Here is an 8401-nt window from a genome sequence, read left to right as displayed (position 1 = left end):
TCATCATGCTAAATGCCGTCCGTATCTTGTCCGCATCCGCATTAGAATGCTCACTTGAAGTCTAAATTAAATGCTCTTTGTTCTTTTTTTGCACATGCCCGGGCGGACAACTAGATTATAAAATAACTTGGCCGGACCCAACTTTTTCTTGCCAGGGGCAATAGGACAACAGTTAATGTTGAGCCTGGAACTTCTTTTAGGGGCGCCTTTTGCGCATGCGGATATACGGATGCGAATGAATGGAATAAAGTGCATTTCAATTTGTTCTAAACCTGAAATTTCTGCTGATAAGGTTTTTCAGTTTAAGAACTAACCTCTATGATTTTCAACATAAAATTGCTGTACACTTTATAACACAAAATTATTTTATTTATTGATAGTTTGTTAACATTGTATTGGGAAGCAACATTCTGCTAAAGATCTTGTTGGATGTGTTTTGGCATTTTTACTGATATTTATTACAAATCCCCAATAATCAAGTAGATATGCCCCTGTAATGTGTATTTTCAATTTTATGATGTCCTGCGCTTGAGGTGGATTTATGTGAGGACCTGGAGTGTGTCCCAGCACGCCTACCTAATTTGCATACAAGACTTACATAATTTGGGACGAAATTTGAATTATAGCTGAAATTTCAAGCTATTTAGTTGTTCTCAAAAGACATGCCCCTGTGATGTCTATGATTCCAATATAATTTTACCCAGGCGAAATGAAGGCCTTATGACCATGGTCTACCATGGTAGACCATGGTTAAACCATGGTCATATGACCATGGTTTACCATGGTAGACCACGTTTTGTTAAATGGCACCACGGTCTTTGACCATGGTCATCATGACCATGGTCAACCATGGTCAAATACCATGGTTGACTATGGTCAAATACCATGGTTGACCATGGTCAAATACCATGGTTGACCATGGTCGACCATAGTCAAAGACCGTGGTGCCATTTAACAAAACGTGGTTGACCATGGTCTACCATGGTCATATGACCATGGTCGACCATGGTCATATGGCCTGTATTTCGCCTGGGCTTGCAGTCATTTACAGGCTATTTTAAACTTGAATAGGTCTTTACTTCTAGGTCCTTAAGTTTAACATGACATGCCCTTAACTCTTTTACATTCCATTCCAAATAATTTCCACACCAGTACAAGTTATATCAAATAAAATTTGATGCACACACTGGAAATACCAAATAACTGAAAATGCAATGTGAACAAGAGATGTGTTTGTCAGAAACAAAATGCCCCCTACTGCGCCGCTTTGATTTTTTATTTGACCTTGAAGGATGACCTTAACCTTTAACCACTCAAAATGTGCAGCTCCATGAGATACACATGCAAGCCAAATATCAAGTTGCTATAATCAATACTGCAAAAGTTATGACCATTTTTCGAAACCTTAACGCAAAGTGTGACAGAATTTCAGACAGACTGACAGTGCGATCACCTTCGGGGGCATGAAAACTTATTCACCAATACAACTTCTTCAACAGTTTGTAAACATGGTAAAAATTGTGAAGGAAAACAACAAAAACAAAAAAATTAATATTATTCAATTCTGTTGAAGTTAAGTGAGTAAAAACAATGTACTTCATTAAAAAGGTCCTAAAACTGCTTTAGAGCTTGTTATTATTAAAATATGCAACAGATATTTAAAGGTGATACATAATAAATTATAAGCATTTTAATTAATAACAAAACATGCAATATTTTCATTTAAGATACAAGTTTATGATTGAAGATCACTAGCAACGCTCACACTGATAATCATGTCAAATACTCCCCTGCGAAATGTTGTTCTGCAGTTCACGAATAATTCGTGAACTGTTCATGAACTGTTTGTGAACCGAGTTCATGAATAGTTCACGAATAGTCAGTGAACAGAAAATGGGCCATGTCTGTGAAATGTTCTTGAAATTTTAGTTCGTGAACTGTTCATGAACACTATTGGCATGAAGTGTTCATGAAATATTCTTGAAACCTAATGGCATGAAGTGTTCATGAACTATTCTTGAACCGTTATGGCATGAAGTGTTCATGAACTATTCATGAACACCAATGGTATGAAGTGTTCTTGAACAGGTCATGAACAACACAGTTCTTGAAAAGTTCTTTAGGGTTTTGCTGTTCATGAACAGTTCATGAACACTTTCCTTCCATTTTTCAATGGCCCATTTTCTGTTCACGGACTGTCAGTGAATAGTTCATGAACTATAATTCTTCATGAGTTCATTAACTGAGGTCTTACAAAGGTTATTATAAGTGTAAGCAAACATGAGAGACTACAAACAATGTCATCAGCCACAGACTGCCAGGCTTACATGTAGCACAAAGGCTAGTTTTCAAATTGTTTGTCAATGTCTTCAACACACTGCCATTTTCCTTTCTGGCGCATATTTGAGAATATTGAACACCATGCACTGTCTCTGGGTCCTTTCTGGTATGAGGTAAACTGTTCACATGTGCTCTAGGGAATAAAAATCATAAAAAGGTCTATAGTAAAGAGTTATTTACATTCAAACTATTATAAAAGCGAATCTATAATCAATATATATTGGGATCTGACAACAGGAAAATGACTGAAATGTCTGGTTTTGTTAGGTTACTGCATGGTGATTGGTCTGATATTGTTCTGTAGGACATCTATCTGGGGTAAATTAAACAAGACAATAGTGATATTTAAAATTCATATGTATATCATAACATCTTATATTGGCCCCAAAACTAAGATACTTCCCATAAGTGATTATTTTACGTAATAACGAACAAATACGAATTTAATGTACAGTTACTTAGTGCAAGCCCAGTACCTTGAAGACAGAATACACTGCAGTCTGTTTGAAGCTTTTTCCAGCATTTGGTTGTGGATGCCCACTCAAGTTGAATTTTGCCATATGGGGGACATTCATCACCCTGAAATTGGTCTGTTCATTACAATAAGTTACATAAAAAACTTAATTTATAAGCATCTGCATTGCATATGTTATGATTATCATAGCAGATTACTATTTATTGTAGTATTTGATTTCTTTCTATTTTAAAGAAAACTAACCAGATTTGTTCTGGAAGCGAATTATTTCCGTTAAATATCTATTTTATTTGGCATGGCAGTTATTTTATTAGATAATGAAGAGTTTGTACCACTTTAAAGCTTGTTTCATTATTGAACATAATGATATATATTTTGGAGACTGTTGCACTGTGTACCACAAATAAATACATAATTTCCAGTAAACTGTTACATTACAGACTTATGGTACGAAGTCCACAGGGTACGAACTCCTTAAAGATAATTCCATTTTATTCATATCTAAGTAAATGATATAGACACCTTTTAAATTATTCTAATCACATCAGTTTAAGAATTACTTAACTACCAACTTATCGCGCGGATTGTTTATCTAAATTTAAATTCCAAAGAACACAAGCAAAACTTCCAAACATAATGATAAATATGTAATACCACGAAAATATATGACTCATCATTGCAATAAAAATTTGCGAGTTACAACATGTTTCATCCTATACTTTACATAATATTCTTAAAGTGTTCACCTGTTTGTTTGTCACTTTTCCCCCAGTAGAACAGCGTATAGTAATCTCTGCAGACCACAATATTTGTTGACAAGAACGAATCACTGAACACGTTTAAATAAAAGAACGCCGTAAGGTCACTTCCGGTGTAGACCGGCATTTTCTGTCATCTATTTTCGCGACTTGTCAAAATGTCGATCCGTGACATAAACGGGCGTTTCCAGTAAGTTAAAGTGAAATAAACAGTAATTTAGACCACGACTATACTTTGGGAGTTTATATAAACGCAGAGAAACAATGTCTAGAGAAGAACGTAACCAGTGATCCTAGTTTGAAGGCTAATTTAGTAATTGAACTTTGTGTTTTGTTGGAGAAGTTACGGTTTTGAAAGACTGTGTTTAAGAGAAAGATTGATATAATTGTAATTGTTGATCATATTTATGTGACTGGAGTTAATGATAAAAGTCAACTATTGGACGGAAGTGCTGATAATTACAAAGAAAACTATTAGTGAAAATACTGTCGCGGTCGCTGGATTGTCGAATTCGGACGCTGATTGACAATTCAGATGGAAATGTAGGTTTTTCACTGATTTATGCGATTTTTAATGTATATCCCATTTTTCAATTAATAAATTAAATGTAGCATAAATGGTCAGTTTCGTATCCATTAGGAATAATACATGTATTTGGTATTAAATTTGGATGAAGAATGTTGTTTTCCCTTATTTATTAATCCAGTTTGAAAGTGTTCATCATATAAAATACTAGTAATGACATGCATTGTCACGAATATCTGAATTAATAAAAGCAATGAATGACACTTACACACTATGGATTATATCACACTTACTATTAAACACGTCAGTTGGTACTCCTATACAAGTGCTTGTTTATTTGACCTCGGTTTAGACTACAATTGTTTTGTTAAATATTAAACATGAAGAAAATGTCAATTATAGTAAACTGTAGATGTCATTTCTTTCCAGAAAAAAGGCAAGGTGAGGAGGGAATTATCGGGGGCAGTAACTGTGTAAAACCGTCGAAAAGGCATGTCAGTAGCTCAGGATACTTCATGGCATAAACTGGGTTTCGGCAGTCTAAAATGTAAATTAATTGTAACAAACACTTCATTTGAAGCAATAGATTGTCACTGAAGCAGAACTTTACATTTAATTTTATTAAAACAATTTAGGAATATATGTTTGTCTGACCGTCTGTCTGTCAGTTTATTTTTAACTTTTAAACTTGTTAAGATATCAACTCCAAACTTCATGCATAAATAGTGCACACACATTACTACATATGTACAATAGCTGCATTTTATATGGATTTAATTCCCCTGTTCAGTTGTCCTTGTTTTACTGTCCAAGTTAGTTGTCGGGGCGATATTTAGTTCTCCTTCAGCAATGGTTCTAGTTTTATTATAAAGTCAAATAATTTATTTCAGCACACACATTCTTGATGTCCAAGCAAAAGTATGGAGGGCAGATAGTGAAGTAGGTCATGTCTCATCGTATCTGTGAAACATATCTGTGAAACGTGCCAGTGGCGGCAAAGAAACCAGACCGGCCAGGTTGCAAGTGCACATGACTGTCCACAAGTTGAGGAGTGCAAAAACAATTTTCTTTTGCTAAAATTTTTTACTTTGTATAATGTTTTTGCATAAATTTTTGTAAGGCGTGCACTTTAGCCGTCACATCTTTTATTGACCCAAACTTGTTTTTAATGACCGACAGAAAAATGTTATACAGCCTTCGGTCAAGTAATCTTCATGTCGATAGATGGACTTCAGTATGTGGCTTGTATGCCAAACTTGAAAGGTCACAGTATTTTCAAGTAGTGTGTGCCATTTTCAGGACCATCATGGTCCCCTAGTTGGAAAGTCGAAGAATAATTAACATTATTGCATATTTTATGTAAATGAACATTTAACACCATGGGAATACTGAAATGAAAATAAAAGTAACTTTGCCGATCAGGGTCCATGTTTTAATTTACCATGGCCAACTATTTTCTGTCTTTTGTCACCATTGCCGACCATGGTCAACCACGGTCCATGTTTTTTGTGACCATGGTCAACCATGGTCTGTCTTTTGTCACCATTGCTGACCATGGTTAACCATGGTCACCATTGCCGACCATGGTCTATGTTTTTTGTGACCATGGTCAACCATGGTCAACCATGTTCCTGATCATGTTCCACCACGGTTTTTGATGGTTGACAATCAATTACCATGGTCAACCATCGAAAACCATGGTGACCATGGTCTACCATGGTCATCGTTTCGCCTGAGTAGCCCCTGCTGTGACCTGGCACAGGGCATGTCAGAACTTATCTGAGTTATGAAACCCAAGAGCATGTGCATTAAAGCACTTAGGAATATAGGAGATAGGCGGAATATAATGCAAGGCTATAAATTACTGAATATGTTTAAACGATATTTAAAAATGCAATTTTTCAAGAATAACGCAGACAGGCTTATTAATTATTCATTCTAAATACATATAAAAAGTATATTGTAACAATTAATTTCATCCTCTTCGCCTGTGGTCTCAAATGGCGTTTTGTAGCTAGCGGGCTTATCACAGGGTGGCTTGCCCTACGCCCAACCCTCCCCCTTTTTTTAGATGGGCTAAGGGCTGTCATTGACTTTTTTATGACTGGGAAAACAAAATGCCAAGGAATCAAGATCCAGTAATCCAAATTTATCAATAGGATAGCTGTTAGTAATGTCTTAAGCCAGTTGTCACAAGGACTTATGTTGACCTTATTTGTTTGTTTAGATTTTTGTTTATGATCAGATAGTTATTTGTGCAGTTTAATAATTTAATGACAACTATACATTATTATGAGAAACTATTTGATTCCTAAATATGAAGATTAAAAAAAAAGGGTTTGTCAATCCTTTTGATGTATAATTTTATATTATGATCTACTTGCTTGTTCACAGTTTGCAAGATTTACATTCATTATGCTTGCTCACTGTTTGTAGGATTTATATTAATAATCATCAATTTTCAATATGCCATTTTAATCCATGCAATATGTTTTGATCATGCCATTCTTAGATTATAAAATAGAAATTGTTATTCACAGATTTAAACAAGTTTAGTACATGTCAAGATAGTAATGGTATATAATAACTCCAACTTAAACATTTAGGGAGATAGAAACTGGCGGAACTCCGTAATAGAACATTGTAAATTTATGTGTACATCTTGTTATTAAATATATTGTTACAACTTTATTCTGTGTTGAGCTAATTCCCTCAAAAGAGTTTTACTCACAAAGGCCACAAACTTCCTTTGTGATAAGTGGTGAAAGAATCGGGTGTATAGCACTTTCACGTTGCTATACCTTTCCTGAACTCTCATTTAAGCGAGTAATGTTCAACTGTACGCAATATGACATCAACCAGCTTCATTCGATGGACATGGCGGAAGCCCAAGGCAAAACAACAACTTCAACCACAGAAGGTTAGTGACTGCAAGAGGTTAGAATGCCATCGTTGTGGGCACAACAAATGGCATCACTGGCATCTGAGAAAATGCCCAGCCATTGGAACACGGTGCTTCAGATGTGGCAAGTTTGGTCATTATGCCAGGAAGTGTCTTTCCAGATTGACAAAAAGGAAAACGAACAGAACATCTAGAAAGGAGCGCAACTGTTCCAGGATGGACAATTACAACAACAGGAAAGCTGTCTGTAGCCTGCTTCCATTTAACAAGCTTGATGATTTGGACCTCAAGAAGGCAGCACCAGCTGTGAAAGTAAATGAGCAGGAAACAATCAAAATAACTCAAGAATTCCAAAAGGTGACATCTCTTTACAAGAACGCATTAGAGGAAATGCAACAAGACAAAGAGGAAAAATTAAAAGTGTTCATGACATGCATGGACATGGTAGAGCAGGCCTTGGATGCAGCGGAAGATGCAAAGCGATTGTGCACCGGTCAGGCGAAGAAAACCCTGAAAACACGTGTAAACAAAATTGACAGGCTTTTGAGAGACATTTTCAACAATAGGATGTTTTTCAAAAATGTGAACCTCTTCAATGATGAAATTCCAAAGGTGCTGGCGCAATGTGACCTCCCAGAAGAAGAAATCAACAGATTTAATAGAAGGAAAACCAAATACTTTGACACTACAAAGGAATACACATTTGGAACAATTTATTATGATTGATGAGGAAAAACAATTTGGCACAACCACCAAAAGATAAAGACAAAAACTACAAAATGTCTTTAACAGATCAAGGTTAAATGCAGGAGCATTTAATTTTTGTAGAGGGGAGGATATTGTCACAAGGACTTATGTTGACCTTATTTGTTTGTTTAGATTTTTGTTTATGATCAGATAGTTATTTGTGCAGTTTAATAATTTAATGACAACTATACATTATTATGAGAAACTATTTGATTCCTAAATATGAAGATTAAAAAAAAAGGGTTTGTCAATCCTTTTGATGTATAATTTTATATTATGATCTACTTGCTTGTTCACAGTTTGCAAGATTTACATTCATTATGCTTGCTCACTGTTTGTAGGATTTATATTAATAATCATCAATTTTCAATATGCCATTTTAATCCATGCAATATGTTTTGATCATGCCATTCTTAGATTATAAAATAGAAATTGTTATTCACAGATTTAAACAAGTTTAGTACATGTCAAGATAGTAATGGTATATAATAACTCCAACTTAAACATTTAGGGAGATAGAAACTGGCGGAACTCCGTAATAGAACATTGTAAATTTATGTGTACATCTTGTTATTAAATATATTGTTACAACTTTATTCTGTGTTGAGCTAATTCCCTCAAAAGAGTTTTACTCACAAAGGCCACAAACTTCC

At 35.1% G+C, this 8401-nt stretch overlaps 2 long non-coding RNA genes across 2 annotated transcripts; one reads left to right on the top strand and one right to left on the bottom strand.

The window, feature by feature from the left end:
* Positions 1 to 2397: 2397 nt before the first annotated feature.
* Positions 2398 to 3803, bottom strand: LOC127869163 (uncharacterized). Its single transcript, XR_008044451.1, has 3 exons — positions 3562 to 3803; positions 2817 to 2919; positions 2398 to 2473 (listed from the first exon to the last, which is right to left on the bottom strand). It is a non-coding gene; the product is annotated as an uncharacterized LOC127869163 (long non-coding RNA).
* On the top strand, positions 3618 to 5148 carry LOC127869155 (uncharacterized). Its single transcript, XR_008044444.1, has 3 exons — positions 3618 to 4116; positions 4529 to 4646; positions 4990 to 5148. It is a non-coding gene; the product is annotated as an uncharacterized LOC127869155 (long non-coding RNA).
* Positions 5149 to 8401: the final 3253 nt, after the last annotated feature.

Source organism: Dreissena polymorpha, chromosome 2, assembly GCF_020536995.1.
Source record: "Dreissena polymorpha isolate Duluth1 chromosome 2, UMN_Dpol_1.0, whole genome shotgun sequence".
Taxonomy (NCBI): domain Eukaryota; kingdom Metazoa; phylum Mollusca; class Bivalvia; order Myida; family Dreissenidae; genus Dreissena; species Dreissena polymorpha.
Note: the sequence above shows the minus strand (reverse complement) of the source record. Positions and strands in the feature narration are given on the sequence as shown.